At 58.0% G+C, this 23,262-nt stretch overlaps 1 protein-coding gene across 6 annotated transcripts in view; it reads right to left on the bottom strand.

The window, feature by feature from the left end:
- BCOR (BCL6 corepressor) overlaps positions 1–8,892 on the bottom strand; it is a 44,833-nt gene extending 35,941 nt beyond the window's left edge. For 4 of the 6 annotated variants that reach the window (XM_036270461.1, XM_036270465.1, XM_036270464.1 and 1 more), the window contains exon 1: positions 7,885–8,106. The gene's annotated coding sequence lies outside the window, so the exon portion shown is untranslated. Of the gene's footprint in view, positions 1–7,884; positions 8,107–8,625; positions 8,686–8,858 lie in introns of those variants that run through there. The other 2 variants (XM_036270463.1, XM_036270462.1) reach the window with 2 other exon arrangements.
- Between the last annotated feature and the right edge of the window lie 14,370 nt (positions 8,893–23,262).

The raw sequence follows: 23,262 nt of genomic DNA, 5'->3' as shown, positions 1-23,262 counted from the left end.
GTCTTACAAATGAAGAAACTTACCAAGGCTCAGAGGCCATAAATAACTTGCCCCCAAGGTCACACAGCTAGTAAAAATGGGCCACGGTCAAACTCAGTCCTGGAGTTGCGGAGAGGAGCCAATTACTGGTCTAATTGTACCATTCGAAATCCCCAAGAAGTTCAGAAGGCTTCCACAGGCCTCCTCACTTAAGTCCAAGGTAAAGATAGCCTTTAACACCTACGTTACTTAGTCCACAAGGAGCCTGGAACCCAGTTGCTCCTACACCCAGTAATTTCTTGGTCCACTTGAAGTCTTTCACAATTTCCCCCACATCCTCTACATCTCCCTACACTGGAACAACTTGGTGTGAGGCCAGGGCTCCAACAAGTCTCCACTTTCTCCTCCATCCAGGATCCCAGAATAGGCACGGGTTAGTTGGTCAGTTACTACTCTCAGGTCTCTGCAGAAAGTGCCGATTCCTGGCACCAGAACTAAGCTTGCCACCCTAGTTTTACCACTTGGAGCAATAAATCAAATTATCTAGATAGAGCTAAAGCCCTTTGGAAAGAGTTCCTACACCTACCATTCCTAGGGTTTTGAGGAAAAACCCCAGGGACCCAAGTGTGGTGGGGGAGGGAATTAAGATGGAAGTGGCTTGCAAGACACTGTGAGCCCTACTGGACCCCTGGGGGTCCCAACAAAAAACCATTCCTTCCCCCAACTTCTCCTCCCAGAAACGCGGGGTCAGTGCCCACCATCTCCCTACCCCATCCTCAATTTCCAGGTCTACCCCAGGCTTTCAGATGCTCCTTAAGCTACCCACACCCGACAGCTCAGCTCGGTGGGGGCAGGCCCGGCAGGGGCACCGAACCAGTTGCTCCTGCATAAGCCGAGGCTCCGGAAGTGCGAAATGGCTCCAGGAGCCACTGGGCAGGCAGGGGCCTGGGCTACGAAAGGGAGAGATCAGAGGCAGAGATGGAGGCGATGGCGGGCCGGGTCCTCACCCTGCTAGCCGGCGAACACGCCCCCGGGGCCCAGCCTGCCCCGACTCCCGGACAGCGGCTTGCTCTCATTTTTAAACTTTCCGGGGCGTCGGCGATCGGGGCAGTGTTTCCAGCTCCCCACCTCCACCCTCCCCGCCCCCCAGCTTGGTGCAAGACCCTTCCAACCTCAGCGGAGGCGACCCCCGCCCCAGACACCGCAAGACCCTGGCCCCAGCAGATGGCCCCCTCCCCTACTTGGGCCACCTGGAGCAGGCGGCTTCTCCAAGCGATCAGCGTCTGGCTGAGACAGGGACGTAGTCAGAGGAAGAACTCCGGAGCCTTCGATGGTTCCAGCCTGCCCGCGACGCTGTGCAGTGCTCCCCACACTCACGCGCCCCCCGAAAGACCTAACACTCGGGGAGGGAGGAGGGAGAGGGAGTGTGTCAGAAAGGGTTATTTGGCTGCTTTAAAAAAATTTTAAACTCTTCCGATGGAGAGTTCTGGGTGTCCCTGACACGATTGCCAGCGCTCGCTCGGGTAGAACAATGGAAAAGGGGGGAGTGCGGGAAATGGTGCTGGAAGACCCTTCTAACGATATAAACCTCTCCTCCCCCTCGCAGTTACCAATGGCATTAAAAGACTCCAGTGCCTTCAATGCAATAGGGCCTGTTTATAACTTTTTCCTGCTGGGTCCCCACACCCTAAACAAGTCCCCTCCTCACATTATGAAATCACAAAGGCAAACATCGCTCCCAAATTTGTGACCTGAAACTCGGGGGGGTCTCTCACCTGCTCTGCCCCTGGCACCCTGACCAGACTCACCCCCCCCCCTTCCCCAGTAGTTCCTCTGGTTTGCACCTAGACAATAAATTTAGTTTAATTTAGCTTCCGGTCTTTAATTTTAGCAGGTCTCCTTTTTGCATGCAAATCAATATGGCAATTACCATCTAAAAGCTCGCCCAGCCCCGGGTCAATGTAAATTGATCATTGTCCGCCTTCCACAAAATAACACCGGGAGTCTGTGGTGCATAATGAGATTATACTGGAAACTGTCTCTTAGATCACAAATTATATTTTATGCTGTCAGGATCTTCTGCTAGCGGACTTCCCCACTAGTCTAACCACGGGGAGCTGCGCCATGGGTGCTAAGGGGTGCTGTTGGCCGGGGAGCCGTGGCTCTAAAAATTAACCAAGCGGGGATCCCCATTTCTGAGACCCTCCAATGGGGGCAGGTGGAGATGAGCTTGCCCTGGAAAAGGGGGCCTTTTACAGAAATGTAGAGGAAAAGCACGTTCACTAATTTCCATCCAACACCAAATCTGATCTCCCTTCAAAAGGAAGACACTGGGGACCACCACAGAAAGCCGTTGGGCAGGTGTGGAGGTCGGTGGGTGTCCCAGGCCAAGTGCTGGCAGTAAGGTGGCCTGGCTACTCCGGGGTTGAAGGCGGGGGTGCGTCCTGAGGAGGCCACCCACTCCTGCCCAGGCTGTTTCTCAGGCTGCTGACACCCAGGACTCAGTAGCGCAGCCAGCTTTGCACACAGACAGATTCTTGCCGGCCGTGCACATTGGCAAAGCAGCTGAGGAGGGCCTAGTCCTCCCCTCTCAAGGCTTGGCGAGGTCTCTCCAGGCTGGAACCTTGTGATGGGGTGACGAAGCCTCCAAGCAGGAAGGTCCTTTCTCGCCCAGAGCCCCGATCTCCCCCTCCTCTGCGGCCCCCAGGGCACGGGTGTGACCCTGGGGCCTAACAAAGGGCCATCTGAGCTCCTTTCAGCCTCGGGCTGGCGGGGGAGGGGTGGGGCGCGGTGGCCAAAGTGGCCGCGCGCAGTCCCCCACCCGGTCAGGCCGGCGCCCTCGAGGAAACCACCAAGGTGGCATTGTCAGGGCACTCCAGAGGGCCGTCCTGACTGTCTTGGGGTTCGGGCGGCACTGCAGCCCTCAAGCGTCCCGCCCAGCCCGCGGCCCACCCCTGCCCCGCCCGACCCGGCACGGGCTCCACCCTAGAGTGCGGTCTTCCCAATAAAAGCTGGAATTCCCGGCTGGGCTCAGACAAAGAGGGACCGCGGCAAATCGACGCCGCGGGCAAACCAAACCCTAGCCTAGTTTACGTGCGCGTCTGGGGTCACAGAGACGCCTGCTAATCCACCCTACGCGGGCCGTCCTCACACGGTCGGCTCCGGGTGGGGGTGGGGGGAAGCATACCCAAAGGAAAGCATACCTCCCCTTTATTTCTCCCAGAGGCCAAACTTCGCACTTCTTTCAGTTCTGTCTTTATCAGACCACTGGGCCCTGCGCCACCTTAAACAGTTGAGCAGTGCAACATCCTGACCCAAAGTGTAAAAGCTTTTCCCTCCACCCTCCATCCACTTAAGGTCAAGAACTCAAAAATCTCTTAGATATCCTCCTACCTGCTTAACACATACCCTTCTCTTCCACTCTAGATGGGAAGAAACTATATAACCAGAAATAATCTTGGCAATCGAGGGCCACTCACCCTTAGCTAGGCCGCTTTGCCTTCAGTTCCCTTCTAGCCATAGACACATTACTTCCCTGTGAACCGGGGTGCGAAAGTGGGGGTGTGGCCCACACTTCCTGTCCATCACCGTCTCACTCTGCAGGAAAGTCTACATCAGACACTGAGTTTTTGTCTTTCGACTGTGTATCTAAGCATGGATGTATGCATATGAATGCTTTCTGTGTTTCCAAGTGACCCTTTTCACACCTTTAAATGGGCTTTTGTCTCTGGACTGAAGTTACAGAAATTCTGCCCCAGTTTCCGGCTCAACAAGGTCTGGGATTTTTCTTAGAATATCGTTATAGGTCTCTGTATTTGCAAATCTATGTTTACATTCCTCTTGGCCAATTCTTTATCTCTTATGTATCTCTTGTTCCTTGTGGGCATGGGAGCCCAAGTGTCTTGATTTGTCTCAACACATGTCATCCAGGCACACATCTTAATCTGAGCACTCCTGTCTAACATGTACACCTCCCTCCCACTTACATTCTTGCCTTGCCTATAATGTGTGGCTCATTTTCAGAGCAGACTGATATGGGTTCACAGTTTAAATGGAATTAGAACATCCCCTAGATGACAAACCCTAAAAGGGAGAGGAGGGGAAAGGAGACAGGGGTGTTACTAATGATTTATTTATATATTGGGTCACTCCTCAACCAAGTTCAACCTCTGTAAAGAACTAGACCAATGCCTGCAGAGTTGTATGAAAATTTTAGACCAATTCAGTATCGGCCACATGTATGTGTATACAACTGATCGATCTTTTATACATCACTGTCCAACTCCTGTTTGGAGGCAGTCTTCCACACATATCTGATACTAACTCCCCACAAATTCAGGTGAAGTGCGTCTATTTATACAGACAACTCAAGGACCTATTTGTTCTCTCCAATGCATACCTGTACACAGTGGCCTTGCATGTCAGGCTCAGGTCTTCCATCTGCAGCAGTCTTGGTCACAGGCCCAAACTGACTACAGCTCTGAGGAGACCTTCCCATACTGGATCACCCACAAGAGTTCTCTTCTGGAAACACTGAGGTCTACATCTGCATCTCTCAAACTCAGTTCCTTAAGTGAGGGTGCTCACTGTGTTCAGACTTTCACCCACTGAGAAGTACAGGGTCAAACTAGATCATGTAGCAGCTGCGTTGGTTTGTGGAAGAATCGAGCCCAATGCACCAGCAGGATATACGCGTGCAAACATTAGAGAAAGAAAAACCCTAGGCCCAGACTCCGGCCCCTCCCCGCGGGGGCTACTCTGTCTCCAGGAATTTCTGCTAGGCTTCTAGCCCACCCCCCCTTACACTCTCCCAATCCCCTTTAAAGGGTTAAGAGAAACCCTCGCAGCCTTTCCTCCACCCAGCTCGCTGGGCCCGAAGGCTGGCTCGCTCACTCGCTGCTCACGGGAGTCTGCCGCCGCCTCCGCGGCCCGCCCCCCCCTTCCCGTCCTTCTGCCGGGAGGGAGCCTGCATGCCTGTCTAGACCGATCTATCACAGGCACACCAACAACACCCGCGAGAGCGCGGAGACCCTGTCCAGGTCCCCCTGCCCGCACGGTTCCCGACGGACAGAACCCGGGGAGCGTGACGGCGACTGCGGGGTGGAGGGGAAAGCCTACCGGCGCGGGCCGCCCCGAGCGCACCGCGGGTCCTCCCCGGCCCCGGCCCCTCGAGCTCCCGCCAGCCCGGCTGCCGGGGCACAGTCACAGCTCTGCGCGCTGGGCAGTCCTATTTTTATCTTGTCTAATCCCAAACTGGGCGGGGAGCACAGGCGTCGTGCTTAGAGAACAAGAGATAGGCGAGGGAGGCGGGGAGGAGCAGCTAGGCAGCGACGCGAGCGGGAGCGAGTTAAAGACACAGTCGAGGCGACCGAGGGCAGGAAGAAAGAGCGGGCTGCGCTGGCCTCGCGGCGCCACACGCAACACGCCGCCCGGCGAAGTTATACTCGCCTCCTCGCCGCCCCTCGATCCCCGGCCCTCCCCACTTCCCAGCGGCGCTCTCCACAGCCCGGGCCGCGGGGCACGGCCTGTGTGGGAGGCAGAGACCGGCCGGCCGGCCCTGCAAAGGGCTGGAGAGAATCGCTAATGAGCTGTGCGGCCCATTGATCCGGAGAACACTTCCTAATTAACTCTCAGTCACCTACTGGTGACAGCGCCTCAAAGGACAGCGCTGGGGCTGTCCGAGCCCCAGCCCCAATCCGCCTGCCGGGCGCCCGAAACCCGCGCATTCCCCTAACTACCCCAGGCGATCCAGGTTAGCAGTGGCGTATACTCGCACACCGAAGGCCAGTCTCGGATTAAACCTGGACGGCATACTAACCAACATCTCCCCTACTTCCTCCACGCGGTGAAAGCATGCCCAAAATAAACAGTGCAAAGCCCAGACCAGATAACAGGTCGGGGGCTGGAGTGGGAAGGGTCGAGAAGCGAACGTATTCTCCAAGTGTCCACGTACAGGAGTCTCCGAGGCCGACAATTAAAACGTCTTCCACACAAGCAATTCTGTTGGCAAAACCGAATCCAACACCTCGTAAGGATTGATTTCGACCCGCGGTGTCCGTTTCCAGTGCCACAGGAAGTGTCAGATGGCTAGAAATACCCAAGTCTGTCTGGGTTCACCACCCACCACCTTCTGGGGTGGGCCATTTCCTCTCCATTTTTTACTCCCAGGCCATTTTAAGGCTCTTTCTCCAAAAGGCTAGTCCTAGAACATAATACCATTACCTCTCCCCTAGCCTTCTGTCAAAGAAAAAAAGGAAAAGAAAGAAAGAAAAGCTAAAACCCTGAGCTGTCTAGTCTAGACACAGCGGAGCTGTGCGAATACCTATTTGAAGCGCGCTGGTTTCTTTTTAAGGTTTGTTTTTAAATACACATACGCGCCCCCCCCCCCCCGCCGCCGCCTTCGCTCTTCCATCCCCCCCAACCCCCACCCTTCAGACGCCGGCGGTGCGCGCCCTCGCGCGCGGGCACTCACAGTCTCTAGCCTCTAGCTGGAGATCTTGGACTTTCTGGAAAAGATTCATTAACAGAAAATTAAGCCTCGCCCGGCTTCGGCCTACACGCGGCCAGACTCCGCCGTCTCGGGAACCAGGGGACATACCCACTCGAGAGGGCGAGCAACGGGAAGCCCAGGGGGGACCACGCGTACCTCGAGTCGCCCCACTCCGCACACAGAGCCTCAGGGCTTGCTTCGTAAACAGCAGGCGCACGTCGCCGCCGCCTCCCGGAGCCCCGGAGTTGGCGGAGGCTCTGCAGCGCCGACCCCCACCAGCTCCAAGCACGGGCCCCGCAGCGCGGCGGCGCCTGGCCCTCCCCGCCGCAGCTGAGGATCCCGCCTGGGTGCGCAAGTTCCTCTTCACCTTCCACCTCAACACCGCACACCCTCGGAGTGGGACCAACTTCCTCCGGCCGCAGACTTGCACACGCCCAACAGGGCTTCCCAAGAGACTCCCCACTGCCCAGCGGAGAGCCCAGGTCTTACCACCCCCGCCCTCCCTTCCCACTGCCGCCCCCGCACATTCTACCCCCACCTCTAGGGGCTCAGAACTTAAAAAACAGACCCAACAGCATCCGGAGCAGGGTGGGGATGAGAGGGGGTCGCGGATCGCAATTTTACAAGAACATTTACAAAACAAAAGCGTCTGACCTGACGGACTGGCTCAGTCGGAACCCCTCGCTCCAGTCGATTTCCTAGTAGTTTTGTTTTGTTTTGTTTTTTTAATCCACGTGATTCGAGCTTTGGGGCAAGCCAAGAAAAAACCCGGGACTCCCCTCCCGAGTTGCGCGGCGGCGGCCGCGGCGGCGGCAGCAGGTCGAGCTCGGCTCGGCCGGGGCGCCTGCCACACACCCTGGCGCAAGCACACGCCAAGTTCCACTAGGAGAAACGAGCGGCCCCCGGAGAGGCGAGACGAGGCGGCGGCGGCTGGGGTTTTTTACAGTTCTTTCCCGAGTCGAAAAAGAAAGCAGACGGGAACCCGCCGCCCTCCCCTTCCTGCTCGCGAGCTAACACCGAGCCGAGCTTCCCAGCTTCCAGCCCAGCCCCCCCCTCCCGCGCACGACTCGCGGCGCTCAGCTGCGACCGCGCTCCCGCGCACGCAGACACACAGGCTGCAAACTTCCACTCGGCGAACTCCCGATCTCCTCCTGGCCTTCCGGGAGGCGGTGGGACCCCCGCGGCGCCGGGCTGCTTAGGTTGGCTGCATTTTTAATAACTTAGAGCTAAGAAATAAAAACGAAAGCGATCACAGCCAAGGGAAGCGCGAGGCGAAAGCTTCGCGGGGTACACAAGAGTCAGAGGAGCAGCCCGAAGCAGGCGGGGGCCCCAGGGAGGGGGCCGACTGCAGCCTGCGGCGCGCCCGCCTGCCCGCCCGTGCGGCCTCCCCGGGGAAAGGTGTTTCGAGCACTGACCTGAAATCCCCGGCCGGGGAGTAAGCAGGGAGCCTGCGATCCGGAGCTTTGAAGTTCCCCCTCCCCCCCAGCAGAGTCCAGGCGACGAAGAGCCAGGGGCGGCTGGGTGTGGAGAGGTGTGCGGGGTAGGAGGAAAGTGGGGTGGCAACGGTGGCGATCTGAGATGAAGCCGGGCCGGGGAAGCGCGGCAAGCAGCAAAGTTTGCCGTCCCCGGCAACCCGCAACCCGCTCGCCGCACCGCGCTCGCTCGCCTTCCTCGCCGTCTGCTGCCAGCCGGCTGCCCTCGGGGTCGGCCCCGCTGAGGGGTGGGCTCTGGACCGGGTGGGGGCGGGGCAGGGCGGGCTCAAAGCCTCCAGGCAGGTGGCGACAGCCCCGAGCGGTCCTCCGGGCTCCCGCGACTGGGCCGGGCTCGGTGGGGCTCAGCAGCTCCCGCGCCGCCACTGCTGCCGCCCGCGCTCGGGCAGGAGCCCCAGCGCCATGTTGACGGATCGCCGCGAGCGCCCGCTCGGGCTGGGTGTGTGTGTGTGTGTGTGTGCGTGTGTGCGTGTGTGTGTGTTGGCCAAGTCGTCCCTGCGCGGCGACAGCGCGGCTTGGGCTCCCCGCCTGGCGGCTCGCGGGCTCCCCCTCCGCCGCCGCCGCTCGCTTCGCTCCCGCTCTCGGTCGCGGTCTGGGCTCCGGCGCGTCTCCCCCACAGCCGCCGAGCTCCGCCGGCGTTCAGCGAGGAGCGTAGCTCAGCCTCACCTTGCCGCTGGGAGCCCGGGCTCCGTCTGCCGCCGCACGCCGCGATCCCAACGCGTCCCCCCTCCCCGGTTCCCTCCTCTTCCTCCTCCCCCTCCCTCCACCCGCCCTTTCTCCCTCCCTTCCTCCCAGCAGCCGCCTCCCCTCCCCCCGCAGGCGCAGCGTTCGGGCGACAGCCGCCCGCCCGCCGCCGCCTCCAGCTCTTGCAAGTTTGAGCTCCCCTAGCCTCCGCTCACCCTCTGCTGCGGCGCCTCGGGGGTGGGCTTTCGGAGGAAAGGTTTGCCCGACTTGCCCCAGCCATCACCGATTCTCCGCCGTGCGCGTTTCGCCTCTCGGGGTCCGAACCCCGGACCACTTGGGTGGCGCCCCCCCTCGCCCCAAGCTCTCCCCTCCCCCGCTCGGACCGAGTTGGCTGCACACACCCGGTCTGGGCGCGCCCCAGACCGACTCAGGCGGCGGCGGCGGCGGCCCCCAGATCCTGAGCCCAGGGGATGGGGGGCGGCAGGGGCGGCTCTCCCAGCCGCGCGCGGAGACTCCCCTCGCTACCCAGAAGGCCAGTGGAGGACCGCAATTACCATAAAGCGCCTCGCACTCCGCTCAGCCAAAGCTGTCAAACCCCAGCGGCAGCCACTGCTGCCTCCTCTTGCCACCAGCGCTGCGCTCTCCCGGTCGCCCGTCCCCTCTGAGACCAAGCAGAGCCAGGCGAATGGCCCGTCGGCGCCCACCCCTGCCTGGCGTGCCCCTTCCTCCCAGAGGAGCCCTTTCCCATTTTGCTGTCAAGAGCTACCTGAGAACAAGGCTCCGGGCACCGGTGGCCGTTCCGCCCCGAACTCTGCGCCCGAGTTCCCCGGACGTTTAAATTGTGTGGGAATTGTTTGGAGAGGCGGGGGGTGGAGGAGGCAGCCCTTAGGGCACAAGGAGGAGGGGATGGGGCAGTGGGGACGGTAGGGGAGCGGAGATCTGCCAGAATGTCTCCCAGTTCGCGGGCATTTCATAGTCTGCACCTCAGATGGCTGAAGGGTCTGTCCCAGCCCCTCACCCTCACCTCGGGAGATTATCTCCCGCGTTTTATTTTCCTTGGCAGAGAGCAACTTTTGGCTTACACCATTCGCCCCATAAATTTCCACTCGGTAACGTTGTGCTGATCGTACAGTCCGCGCCCGCAGCAGTTAATTCAATTGACACGTATTGAGCTTCTCCAGCGCACCCGGCGCGGCGCTGGGCGCGGGGGGAGGGGGGAGGGCGGGGGCAGGCAGGCGGGAGGGGGAAGCGGAGAGACGAGGTTCCGGCCTCCCCGGAGCGCAGAGCCTCTGGGGAGAGCCGAGAAGCCCCAGTTCGTGAAGCTAGCGGAAAGGGATGGGAGTGGGGGAGGGGTGTTCCGGCCTTACCGCACCCAGATCGCCCCGCCGGGACTACGCCGCAAAAGGTGACCCCACTCCGCGGCTCGCTAGGGTCTTTTTATGCTGGAGGTGGGGAGTCTCTTTCTGCTTAAGGACAAGATGGTGCAGGCTCGATGAGAACATCAATCCGAAATGGAGGTGGCTTGTAAATCCACACGGAAAGTTTTAAAATATCCTGGAGTGTCTTCATGCCAAGAATAATCAAAAGCATCTCAAGTTGATTACTAAGTCAAGGTCAAGGCCAAAATCAGCTCTAGCTAGAAGATCCCTTTTAAAATTTAGACTTAATACTGACTGCGGGACTGGTGTTAGGTGCGATTTTATTTATTCTGTTTTAGTTCTCAGCAGTTATAAAAACAGCCCTTTCCAAAGCAGAAGTGAAACATCTCTACCGTTTGAAACCCGAAACTTTGGGCAGAATTAAATCTTCATGTTTCAGAGCTGCTTATAACAAGTGATGCAAAAGACAGGCAGGCAAGTGCCCGAGCGAGCAGTGCCCAGCCCTGCTGGGCCGCCACCGCTTCCAGGACCTGCGCCTGCAAGATGGAATGCACGCCTTTTTCTTCCCGTCTTTCTGGAGGTGGATGTCTCTGAAAGCTAACCCACACATTTTTTTAATCTCCGGTAACAAGCAGAAAGACACCTGGACTATTATGCTGTAAAGCTATTTTTTATAAAGACATTTTAGGGCCAGACATTAAAAGTTATTGGACTGAACGCATGCGAGTTACAGACGCAGCTGGAGAAAGGCCTCTGGTTGTGTGTTGTAGCAACATTTCTTTTTGAAGCGACTCCTTTTATTCAAAACAAATCTAAAATAACTGAGAAGGCTGAAGTTGGGTACTTGTGGGGAAACTCTCTGAACGTGGTTCCAGGCAAGGAGGCCGCTGTGCCACCGTGGGCCGCTTGGGAGACCTGGCCTGGGCAGTGGGGAGCCTTGCCAGGCTCTTCCGGCTTGGTTAGGCCGCCGCAGAGACGCTGGCCACGTGCCCAACCCCCTTCTCTCCCCTTCCCATGCCTCCCCAACTCTCCCCCCTGGCACAGGCTTTTCCTGGAGTTAAGAATTGCAACTAACCATCCAGAATTTTTGGAAAATCCCAGAACCAAAAGAGGGTATGGAGCTTGCTGCCTCTGGAGTCTTGTGGCCTCCCAGGGCTGCTGACAAAGGGGCCTGTTTGTCTAACTTTAAAAGTCCTAGGGTTAAAATGAATTGGGGGGAGGGCTGTAAATGTGAAGGGGCCTCGAAGAGGGCTGACTGTGGGAGAAATTTGATGCTGGAGACAAACAGGCCAGTAAACTCGCCTTTGACGGAATTTGCAGCATTTCATACCCCCCTTTCTTTAAGGAGTCTCACCTCCAAGATATCCTCGTTTGAGCTACTGGGATTAAAGGGTTTCTCTTCCATCTCTAAGGGGCACATTTTCCAACTCTGGGATTTTAAAAATAACTTATTAAGGGAGTCCTATGAGGCGTGTGTGTGTGGGGGGGTGTTCATGACTCACTGAGAATTAAAATGTGAGATTTTCCCGAGGTGCTCCAAGGCAGGAGGGGGGTGTCTATACCTATTGGCACAGTTAGTTGGAATTGTTCCAGGGAGAAGAAGTAGAAAGCTCAAGAAGGTCAGTCTCATCTTGGGTTCCCACTCAGGAAGGGGCTCCTGGAGCCTGCAGCATGTGTGTGGGCAACCAGGGCCTTCAGCCCTGCTCCCTCCTCCAGGGCCCTCCCAGGAGCCCCAGAGGAGCTGACATGGGGGTCAGGCTACTATACCAGGCTCTGGGTAAGGGGAGGATTTCAATGAAAGCAGAGTAGGCGGAGAGAGCAAGTGAGTGAGTGCAAGGGAGGGGAGGCCCTGCAGGCGGTGGAGAAATAGGAGAGGTGCTTCTAATTGAGCTGTGTAGGGCCACCCCTCCCCTATCAGCCTCTTGTCCCCTAGGAAGAGTCTCCTGGTTATAACATATGCCTGGACCTCAGGCTCCCAGGCATTCTCCTGTTACAGGTTCTATCCAGGGTCTGCAACTGGCCAAGGAGGTTGGGGCTTCTGGGAGCAGGCCTGGAGCCTGGCCACCCTTTTCAGGCCAGGCTGACTGTGCGGGGTCTGCCAGGGCCTCTTCCACACCTTCAACCATGGCCCAGGCCTAGGGGAAAGGCCCTGCATCCCGTGGCAAGGTTCTTACCTGGTATTTGGGGGACCCTGGGATCCCAACATTGTGTGTGGAGGTCGTTCGTAACATGTTTAGGATCTAAATAAATAAAGCTCTGTAGGCTCTCTTCAGAGGCTGTTCTCAAGTCTGTAACACTGGTTATTGGCATAGATGGGAGTTGGGTGATTTCTGATAGTGTATTTTTACGTTACATGGTGTGAGCCAGCCTATTAATGTCAACTATTTTAAAAAACACACAAACACCCTGGTCACTTTGTAAAAGAACTCAAGGATTACCCAGTGGGCCCTTAAAAGAGCCACTGGCCCACCCTCCCAAGCACAGGGCACCCCTGTTCCAGGAATTTCAGTTATACAGAAATTAAAGGTAGCTGCCTTCCATGGCAGGAGACTGCTAGACTTAGGGATGGCCAGACTGAAGATAGCTGCTCTTTCTGCTTAGCCTTTGAAGGGTTACTGGGCCATTCGCATAAGAGGGTCCAAAAGACAAGCCCAAAGCGGTAGCAGCAAGCAACTAACTGCCTCTTGGAATTTCTGGTCTGGGCTGGATTAGTGTCAGGCTCTGAGATCCCCAAACCTAGGGACAGTGGGTGAACTGCCATTTACACTGGGGGACCCGCTAGGGTAGATAGATGGGTGTCAGCCGAATAAGCGTAAATGCAGACGGCTTCGGGGAGGTCCTGTCTTGCACTCCACCTGGTCCCAGTTTACCAGCCCTCGAATCCTCCGCGTTGGGCCGGATGCTCCTGCAGATAAACCCAGCCACCACGTCCCGCCCTGGCTACTTATTTAGCAAGGCGCCTCCAGCTCCTATTTTACCCGGCTGGGGGTAGTGCGGCTGGGGGTAGTGAGTAGGAACCGCAGGGATAGGGAGAGGAGAACCACCAACTATTGGTCCGCGGACCTAGGACGCCTGGCTTTCTGCTCCAGCCATTTTGGATCAAACCTTCCTTCACTCCCGCAGGACCCCTGCGGAGACGCACCACCCCGGGGACTGGAGGGATCTGGAAGGAAGAGAGTAAGGCCCAGCACTTGGAAACACAGTGCTGATCTGTCTCAAAATACCTCTGAGGCCCCCACCAAGTCGGGCGCAGGAGTGAGTGGCATGGGGTGGTAGCCTCGGGAAGGTCGCAGCCAGGAGCAAAACTGGGGGTTGGCACAGAGCTGGGGAGTCCAAACCGCCTAATCCGCGGTACTTTTACACGATCCCATTCCCCCTCCGGACTCACTCTGCTCTGCCTTCGCCCCGATGACACCCCCCCCCCCCCATCCCTGTGTCTCCAGCGCTTTAGCAACCGCGCAGCCCACAGCCACGATTGCGGGGGTGGGGTGGGGGGCGCAGGGTGTTTTGTGTTGCGAGGCCTGACAGAACCTTCTGTGTGCGGCAGAGGGAGGAGGCTAATGCATAATGCACAGCGCCTGGAAGCCCGGCCATTAGCGGCCTGTCGGTGACACAGACAAACGACTGAGAGGGAGGAGATCCAGCTCGCTCTGGAGTTTAAATATACCAGCGTGGAGGGGAAACGCCATGATTTAAAAGTGTGTTTGCAGACACTGGCATATATTTTAATGATTTCCAGCAGGCCATGCGTCCCAGCCTTACATCCCCCTCCCCAAAAGAGGGACGTGTAGTGGTGGTGGTGGGGGGGCGGGATGAAAGCAGAGTGAGAGGCCTCAATCGGAGACCCACGCAAGCTTTTGCCAGATGAAGGGGAAGAGAGATTGGGAAACGCAGCGCGAGAAAGCTAGGCCTAGAGAAGCCACACGACCCAAGGCCATCCTCAGAATTACCCCCCCCCCCCCCAAATCTGGCCATCAAACCTTCCGCCCGTACTGGCCCTTATACATTGTACTAGGAAGGCCTGGGGGAAAGGATAAATCCTGCCAACCTTGCTTTCCCCAGGCGCCCACATTTTTGAATCTTCCTTTTCCACTGACGATCCGGAGACCTCCTTCCTCCCGGTTTTAACACACCAGTGTTTTTTAGCAATTAAGGCGAGAAGGGGGTGGGGATGAAGATAAGCCAATTTTTTTTTCCGCCATGCAAGTGTGAAAGATAAGATAACGTTAAGCTGGGGCAAAGCGGCTGCTTACAACCTCCCCTCAGCGATTTTGATCGGTCACTCCTTATCTCACCAAAATGCTCCTTTCGAAAACTGCATCAAAAAAAAAAAGAAAGAAAGAAAGAAAAGAAAGAATAGAAAAAGGCTAAAGGGAAGCGTTTTCATTTGGAAGTGACATTTAAAAACCCACCTCTTCTAGGCCAGCAACCCCTTCCCCATTGGTGGGGCTCCCCAGGAAAAGTCACACCTCAACTCCAGGGTTCCAGGCTTTCTTGGGGGGAGGGGGGCAGGATTACTAGTGTAATTAGGCTGAATAAAACGAGGGATGATGAGGATTTATCCTGCATCCAACCCCAAGCTCGAAGCCGGGTTTTCCTTCTCTTAGTTACTGATGGGGTGTTTGTGTTTCACCATCTCACTGGTGTGTTGAAACTATAGTTGTATTTGGGAGGGTCATATAACTATGTCAACACGAAGTGGTTGTTAATGCGAAATAATAAGAAACTGCTGATTTTTACAGTCCCCTGGAAAGGAAAGAGAAGGCATCACATGCCTCAGAACCTACGAACTCTCAGCCGAACTGGACTCTCGGGGAGTTTTATAAAAATCCTTTTTTCCACACAAAAATCTCACGAAGGGGTTTCCGGAAGGCTTTGTGTTGAGGGCGGTTTCGGTACTGAACTCCAGGACCGAAGGGCGGCCTGTAAATTCCCCCCAGCCCAGAGGCTGGCCCCAGACTGCAAACATCAAGGCGGGCGCCCCAGGCCGAGTTGACAAGCCTCTGCGCCCACCTCCGGCGCGGAGCTCCGAGGCGCCCACCTTCTCATCCCTCCTCCTGGGTTCGCACCTTGGTGCCGGGGCACACTGAGCCTGCCCCTTCGGGGCCGGGCTGCCGGGCTGCACGACCTAAAGCCCGGGGCCAGCCGCGGCTGGCCGGATTGTCCCCGGGGAGCCGAAACCGCGGAGCGGGGAAACCCCTCCTCTCGCCCTTCCCCGAAGAGCCTGACCGCGGCGTAGGCGCCGAGTAAGCGGGCATCCGCTGACAGCCGGGCCTCACGTAAGGCCCACAAGCGACCCATTAGTCAGCCTGAGTTCCCCTCGGGCCAGCCGTCTGGCGCGGCCCCAAGGCCGGGCGAGGAGGGGGGTGCGGGGCTGCAGCGAGCTGGGAGCGGGGCGGGGGCGCGGGCTCTGCGGGGTCCGGCTGGGCTCGGTTCCGCGTTCCTGGGCCCGCCGGTAAGCTGAGCCGGCGGGGCAGGCCGCTCCCTGGCTGGCGCCGAGGCGCCGAGCTGCGCTTCACGTGCCCGCCATATCAGCGGCGAGGGGAGGGGGCAGGGAGGCCCGCCGCAGCTCCCGCGGGGTCTCCGGCCCCCGCCTCTCCCTGCCCGCCGGGGGCTGGGCCGGGACCACCCCGCAGCCCCCAGCCCCGCGCGAGCCCCGAGCGGCGCTGCCAGACGCCTAGAGGTTCCTAGGGCACCGTTCGGAGAGCTGCGCGGCGGCGGCGGCGGCGGCAGCCGGGGGAGGGTGCTCCTCGCGGCCGCCCCGGGAACTTCCCAGCCGCCCCGCCGCCGCAGTCACCGGGACCGGAAGCCCTTGCGCCGCCCGAGCGGCCTCCGCTGGCCCCCAAGGCTGTTCCAGACGAGAGCTGGCCGCGCGTCATCCTCGATCCCTGTTGGCCCCAGCGGCCGTCCTCGCCCTGGGGTAGCCCCATTTAAGTCCACAGGACCCTTCTCGCGCTCCAGTGAGATTTCCCACTACACCGCCATCAGCGCCCCCCTTCCACCCCCAGCCCCGCAGCTGGGACGGGAGGGGCGGGGAGCCACCACTCTGGCCGGGCAGGAACACCTGCTCCCGGGCCCTGCAGCTGGGCGCGTGGTGCCGGGAGAGGCTGCCTACTGTTGTGTGCAGAGATCGCGGAGGAGAAAATGGGGCTCCGAAGCTCGGGGCGAGACGCAGCCGTGCCTTGGTGGCCCTCATCTCTCATCCCTTCTGTATGATCAAGCCCGAATCCCGGGACTCGGGTGTTCTGAGGGTCAAAGGGCCGCCTCCCTTGGGATGGGGCTTCTGCCTTAAGTGGTCGTCCACAAGACAAATGGGGCAAAACCTGTTCTGGGAGCCTTCCCAGTGTTCGCCCCCGCTCTCCAAACCAGACAAACTAATTTCCCCTCGTCCCCCATTCTAGCCTTAGGAGGACGAGAGTAGGTCACGGCGGCACCGGCAACACCCCCCCCCCCCGCCCGCCCCGCACGAAGGGTCTGGTACTAGGTACCGGCCCAACGTGGGGAGGGCCGATGGACCCTCATCTCCCTGCCCCGCGGATACCGGGCGGCCGACGTGACCTGCGCTGCTGGCTCTGCCTCACCACCCCCTTCCCCGTCCCGCCCTCCCTAGCAGTCCTGGCCCAGGGCCCGGCCGGGGAAGGCGTTGTTTTGCCAGCGGGAGCCGAGCGAGTGCGCAGAGAAAAGCCTCCCTGCTCTAATGAGAGTGCACACAGCGCGGCAGCGAGGAGGATGATTACCCCGCGGGCGAGGGGGGGGCGCGGGCCCGGGCCGCGGGCAGCGTGTGCGGCGGCCCCGCGGGCCCGGAGTCCCCGCCTGTCTGGCTGCTAATCGCACGCTTTCTGCTGTTACGGAGGCAGGCAGGAGCCGGCGGCCGAGCCCAGCGCCGGCGACTCGGCGGGTGACACGGAAACATGGCGCAGCGCCCCTCCCCCGCCCGCCCTCCCCGCGCTCCCGCCTCGCACTTCCTCCCGCCCGCGCGGCTTTTGCAGTTCTTATGCTCTGCTGTCGGCCCGGCACCATTACGCTCGCAGCAGCTCCTAGGCGGCCCCGCGCGTCTCTTTCCCCTTTGTTTTCGGGGTCTATAGAAAACGTTTGCTTTTGTCCCAAGCTCTCGTTAAACCAAACTTGTGGTGGCAACGCAAGGCGGTGCGGGCGGGGAGGGGCCCGGGGATTTTGGCAGCAGCCGACCAGAGCGTGGTGGAAACTTCTCTCTGGGTTCCCCGCCACCCCGCCTCCCCCCTCCCCCTGTTCTCTCTCTCTCTCTCTCTCTCTCTCTCTCTCTCTCTCTCTCTCTCTCACACACACACACACACACACACACACACACGCCAGCAGGCCTACCGACGCTTCCCCCTTCTCCCCCGAGAGGCCTCAGCGCTCCAGGAAGGCGGTCTGGGCCAGAAGGACTATGTCCAGGGGTGAAGAGCCTAGGGTGCGTGTCTGTGAGCCCCGAGTTGGAGGCACTCAGTGACCTGGCTCCTGGCAGCCCTGACTTGCCTCTCCCTCCCCTTGGTTACTGGGGCTTTGTATTAGCCGGTGGAAAAGGAAGGGGAGGGAAAAGAAGAAAGTGGTTCATATGTGTGGTTTTTATATTCAGTTTGTTGGAATCTCTCACCCCCACCTCCTTGCTAGGGTCTAGGGCGAGAAAAGGAACCGTGGGTTCCACGGGGAAAGGGTCAGAATCTTAGGCCTGGGAGCTGGACCATATTCCACTGGCTGGCTGAGCCACACTCCTGCAGAGCGGGGAACAGGTGGGGCCAGGTCCCTGGATCCAGGAGACGCCAAACCTCCCTCCCTGGAGCAGGAGCGCTGGTCCCCCCTGGCGCGCTCCCCAGCCCAGCGCTCACGCCCGCCCGTGGTTCTCCGCACCGGAGCTGCTCAGGCGGCAATTTTTTAAGCCTGCAATTAAGCGAGGCGTCGCCGTGTCCTCTGCTAGTGTCGATCCTGTCAGTCGCACATGGCCTTGGTGCTCCGGTCCGAGGCCCCGCGATTAGTCACAGGCTCGCTTCGCTCCTTCCCTAATCCGCCTCTGCAGGCAGCCTGGGGACGCGGCCGACTTGGCGGCGTTGGCAGGGAGCCACAGCGCGCGGGGCGGGCCGCCTGGCCAGTACCAGCCCCGCTGCGCCTGAGCCGGCGCGGGCCCCGGGGTGCGGGCTTAGGACTCCCTCCCCTCTCGCAGCCCCCCAGGCTGGGGCGGCGGCGCCCCTCCTTCTTTCGCCCCACTCCCGGGCCTTCGAGATCTATTTGTGTGGTGTCATTTGCATAAAAATAGGACAAGTGTTTCAGTGCGTTCGAACGCGGGAGGCGAAATCCTTATTGATGTGTCTGTGTGGAGCCCTCGGTTGTCGGAGCGGTTTGATTTAGGGTGTTTGTGTTGCCTTGTGCGAGAAATGAGAGGAAATCCTGCGCAACGCCTTCGGCGGTCCAGGCCCCCCAGAGCATCCCCCTTTGCGCAGCGCGGAACTGTCCACCGCCTGGACCTCGGCGCGCCGAGGAGTTTACAACGAGCAGGTTGAGGGCCAGGCGGGCGGCCCATTATGACTCATAAAACCGGGCGGCCTAATCACCAGCTGCCAACCCGCTTACGTGTGGCGCTTCCCAATGCTCCCTTCGCCCAGCCCGGGCCTCCAGCGGGTTCGCCCCGCTCCGTGGGGGCTAATCAAGTGGCCGCTCGTTCCCGTGGGCAGTGTGGCTTCCCTTCCCAGGAGACCCCCTCTCTCCTGGCCTTTACGCTGCTCGCCAGAAACTCCTCAGCTTGGACAAATAGCTTGGAGGGCGCCGGCCGCGCGGAGCCAGTAAATCAATCATTAACTCCCCAGCGAAACCTAGCCAGGGGAGGGAGTGGCGGCCAGAGGCGAGGCCGTGGGGCGAGCGCCAGGCCCCCTCTCCGGGTTGGGAGCCGTCCACGCGCCAGCGGACAAGGTGCGTGAAGGCCAGTCCCCCTGGGGCCTCTTGATCCCCTATAGAAGCCTCCGCCTGCCGTGCCTTTCAAGCCCGCACCTCGCCTCGCCTGGCAGGTCGGGTTACTGCGCGGCCCCGGGGAGGGCTTGAACATTAACGAGCCGCCCCGGGCCTCGAGGCCTGCTCTCCCCCGTAGAGCCTGCCGCGCTTGGGCAAGCTCCTCGGATCCGGTCGGGCTCCACCAGGCTCCGGCTTGTCAAACTAAACTGATCGCCCCCATGTCGACCAGTCATCCTGCGGCGCCCTCTCCACGGAGCCCACCGTGGGGCAGCACGCAGGGGGTTAAAATCTTCGGTTCGCCCTGGCTCCTCCGCGGCGCAGAGGAAGCGCCGATCAAAGTGCTTATGGGGAAGGAAACACACACGCATACTCGGGCCTGGGTAGAAGAAAGCCGACTGGAGATACGGCACGGAGCCGCCCGCCTCGACCCGCTTCCCACACTCCCGGGAACGTGGTGGCGGCGCTGGCCCGCGCGATTCTCTCGGCTGAGCCTGGCGCTGCGGGGCTAGGAGGACGGCGGGGAGGAGGAGGGACTAGGGGCGGGAGGCGAACCCGGGCTGCGCGCCAAGAGGCCCAAAGCCGCAGATTAGTCACCGCTCGGCTCGGAGCTCACGGGTGCGCCCGAGAACCGGGAGGGCAGGCGTCGGCCCCGCTCGGCCTGGGAGCCACGGCGCGGGTGCCCCCGCCCCCATCCCCGCGCGCGCTCGGCGCGCCTGGATGGGCTCTCGGGGACCCGCACTGCCGAGATCCACTTGTCAGTTCAAGGGCAGGACAGAAACTCTGCAAGCGGAGTCTTGCGAACAGGAAATTTCTCATTGACAAGGTGCTGCCCCTCCCCCACGCCGGCTTCAAAACAAAACAGAAACCCAGCGCCAGCAGCCAACACGCCCAGCCTGGGCCCGCCGCCGCCAGCACTCCTCCAGCGCCTCTCCTCCGCGTCACGACCCCGGCCCCGAGAGTGGAGAGTTCGCCAGGTCTCGGGCCGCGAGCGCCGGGGGCGGCAAACAAATAGGCCTGGTGGGCAGGTTTGGCTCCGGCCCCGCCGAGGGCGCCCAGTGGCCACCCGCCGGGGCCTGGGCAGGGTCGGGCGGGGGCGCTGGAGGCGGGAGGCTCCGCGCCCTCTCCGGTGATGAATCTGGCAGAGCGGCTCTGCGGAGCTGCAGGAGTCCGCCAGGTCAGCGGCTCCTGGGACCTGGGCGGGGGGGGGGGGGGTCGGATTACGCGGAGGCCGTGCGGCGCCGCCGACTTGGCGAATCCCGCTGCGGGGACTCGGGAGGGCTTCGAGCTCGGCCTGGCAAAGTTCCCGTGGAAACTCCATGTTTAGAAACTCCAGCCGCGTTGCGGGAGGAGGGGGGAGGAGAACGCGCGAAGCGCGCGGGCGCTGTCCGCACCCGCCTGTCACTCCCCTGGAGGGGGGTCAGCACCCCCAGCCCAGCCTAATGGGAAGTCAAGAGGGCAGGGATGGCCGGTCCACCCGCCTGTTCTTTTGTGTACGTCCCTCTCTTTCTTCACACTCTAAAGGAAATTTCTAAACCGTTTTATTTACAGAATTCAGCCAGGGGAGAAAGCTGTCTTTTTAGGGACCCTGATATTCTCACTAATTTTGTATTTGACACATGTAAATACTTAGTACTCTCAGGTAAGGTCAAATTATTTATCAACTTAATTTATATTTCAATAGGCCTACAATTTAGAGGCGCGAAATGCCTCCTTATGAATCATTATGGTCTATTAGGGGAAGTAATGTATAAACAGCACTATTTTGGAGGGAATCACTTATGTTGACATTTAAATGGCTCTTCAATAGTTAAAAAAAAACATTCGAGTGCCTTTGATTAAATATACAATTTACAAGACCATCAGCAAAGCCATCAGGAATATAAATTCTTCTTGGGATTTTTATTTATTTATTTCCTTTTTTTTTTAAAAGCCTTCCAGGGCATGCATGTCATTTAATCCCTTTGGGAAAATCTACAAATTTCAGGCAAAATGTCATTCTCCTGTCCCCCAGCTAATGTCGAATCAGGAACCCAGGGAACCACTGGGAATGTGAGTAAACTCCACCAGCAGGCACCCCAGGGGAGGGTGTGTAGATCTTTGTACCTCACTAACAGAATCAACCACTTTCTAACAATATTGCCACTGCTTTGTGAAACATCATAGCTTCCCTGCTGGAGCAGAACCTTCTTGAAGGCCTGGGTCCATCCATCCATCCTGGTGTTCCCACAGCACTCAGCACAGGGCCTCAAACCCTTTTCAGTCTTTCTTCTACACTTGCTAAAATAGGACTCAGAGACTCATCCTGGATGTCCCCTCCCCCAACCACATGCACTCTTGATTGAATTACTCTGTATATTCATTCCCTTGAAGCATTTCCCATCTTTAGAATGCCCTTCCTTTACCCCCACATCTCCTTCCCCAGCTCCCTGTTTATCTGCTCCCTTGCATAGCTGTACTTCTCAAAAGAGGTGTCTACATCCACGTGGCATCTCTATTTCCTTACCTGGTGTGCACTCTAAAGGTCGGCTAGTGTTGAAGTTATTCTAGGCCTGGTCAGTGTGGCTCAGTGGATAGAGTGTAGGGTCTCAGTTTCGAGTCCCGGTCAAGGGCATGTACCTGAGTTGCAAGTTCGATCCCTGGTCAGGTGCCTGTAAGAGGCAACCAATTGATGTGTCTCTCTGACATCGATCTCTCTCTCTTTCTCTCTCTCTCTCCCCTTCCCTCCCTTCCTTTCACTCTCTCTAAAAATCAATGGAAATATCCTTGGGTGAGCATTAACAACAACAAAAAGAATGAAGTTATTCTAAGATACTGGTATGTATACATGCAGCTTTGTTTGTAACAACATAAGATTAGAAGCAACCTAAATATCCAGCAACGACATTGATACTGCTGCACAAAAAGGAATATACAGTAGCAAAGGGATATTCTGTAGCAGTTTAAAAAATAAAGATCTGCTCTGTAGTGATATGGAATGACCCCTAAGATCTATTCTTAAGGGAAGGTCATGGGTGCAGAAATGAACAGGTATGTATAATATGTTACAATTTGAGTATGTTACAGTTTGTGTCAAAACAATGTAGGAAGGCCCTGGCTGGTTTGACTCAGTAGTTAGAGTGTCTGCCTATGGCAGGTTAGATTCCTGGCCAAACACATGTACTTGGGTTGCAGGTTCATATACCTGGGTTGCAGGTTCAATCCCCAGCCCCCGGTCGAGGTCGTGCAGGAGGCAATCAATAGATCTCTCTCTCTCTCTCTCTTCCTCCTTCCCTCTCCCTCTCTTCTCTCTCTAAAAATTACTGGGAAAATATCCTTGGGTGAAGATTAACAACAACAACAAAAAAGTAGGGGGGAATGTAGACACATTTATTTCTATGTACATTAAACATCCTTAACACTGCTGGGGAGCACCCACCACCACCACTTTCTTTGTACAAATGCATGTCCTTAGCTTTATTTTCAGAAACAGGAACACATTGCACAAGCTGTTCTGTACCTCACCTATGAAATATACCTCTCCACCTTACAGATCATTGTCTATCAGCACATAAAGATGAGCCTTGTTTGTATAGATACATCATTTATTACACTTTTCAAGCAACACCTCCAACCTCGATGGCCATTCTGCGTAAGTGCTCAAGATCACCAGTTCTTGTCGCCGGGAAGTGGGGGTGTTTTTCCAGTCAGTCTTTTGGCCTAAGAAGCACCCAACACCCCTGAGCACAACCCCATTGCGCTGCTCTTGGCTTCCAGATGCCACACATCTATGAGCCTCTTTCTGGGCTCTTCTCTATGTTCTATCCTTGTGCCTGGATCCCCCCCCCCCATCTCATCCAGGCCCATGGCTTTAAATACCACCTACTTGCTGATGACTCAGTTTTTTTCAGGACCCCCATATCACACTGTTTACCTGACCTCTCAACTGGGCAACCTATGTCCAGCTTAATAATAATAGTTAACATTTGCATAGTGCTGGCAGCCCTATTCTAAGCACTCTATATAAATTAACTATTAATCCTTATAATAACTCTATAAGGTAGGTAAAATTATTACATTTTATAGGTGAGGAAACTGAGACAGGTTACGGAACATTCCAAGGTCACTCAGAAAACGGTGGCCCGAGGATTCAGACCCGGGCTGTCCTAGCTCCAGAGTCCACGTTCTTAGCTACGCTGCCTCACAGCCTCAGAGCATCCTTAAAATTCTTAAAAACATGAATTGGCCTATACATATTTGGGGTCCTTACTCAATGCCAGACCCTGCAGTGGGTGTTGAAGAA

The sequence above is a fragment of the Molossus molossus genome, unplaced genomic scaffold, assembly GCF_014108415.1.
Source record: "Molossus molossus isolate mMolMol1 unplaced genomic scaffold, mMolMol1.p scaffold_m16_p_2, whole genome shotgun sequence".
NCBI lineage: Eukaryota > Metazoa > Chordata > Mammalia > Chiroptera > Molossidae > Molossus > Molossus molossus.
This window is presented reverse-complemented; position numbering and strand designations above follow the sequence as displayed.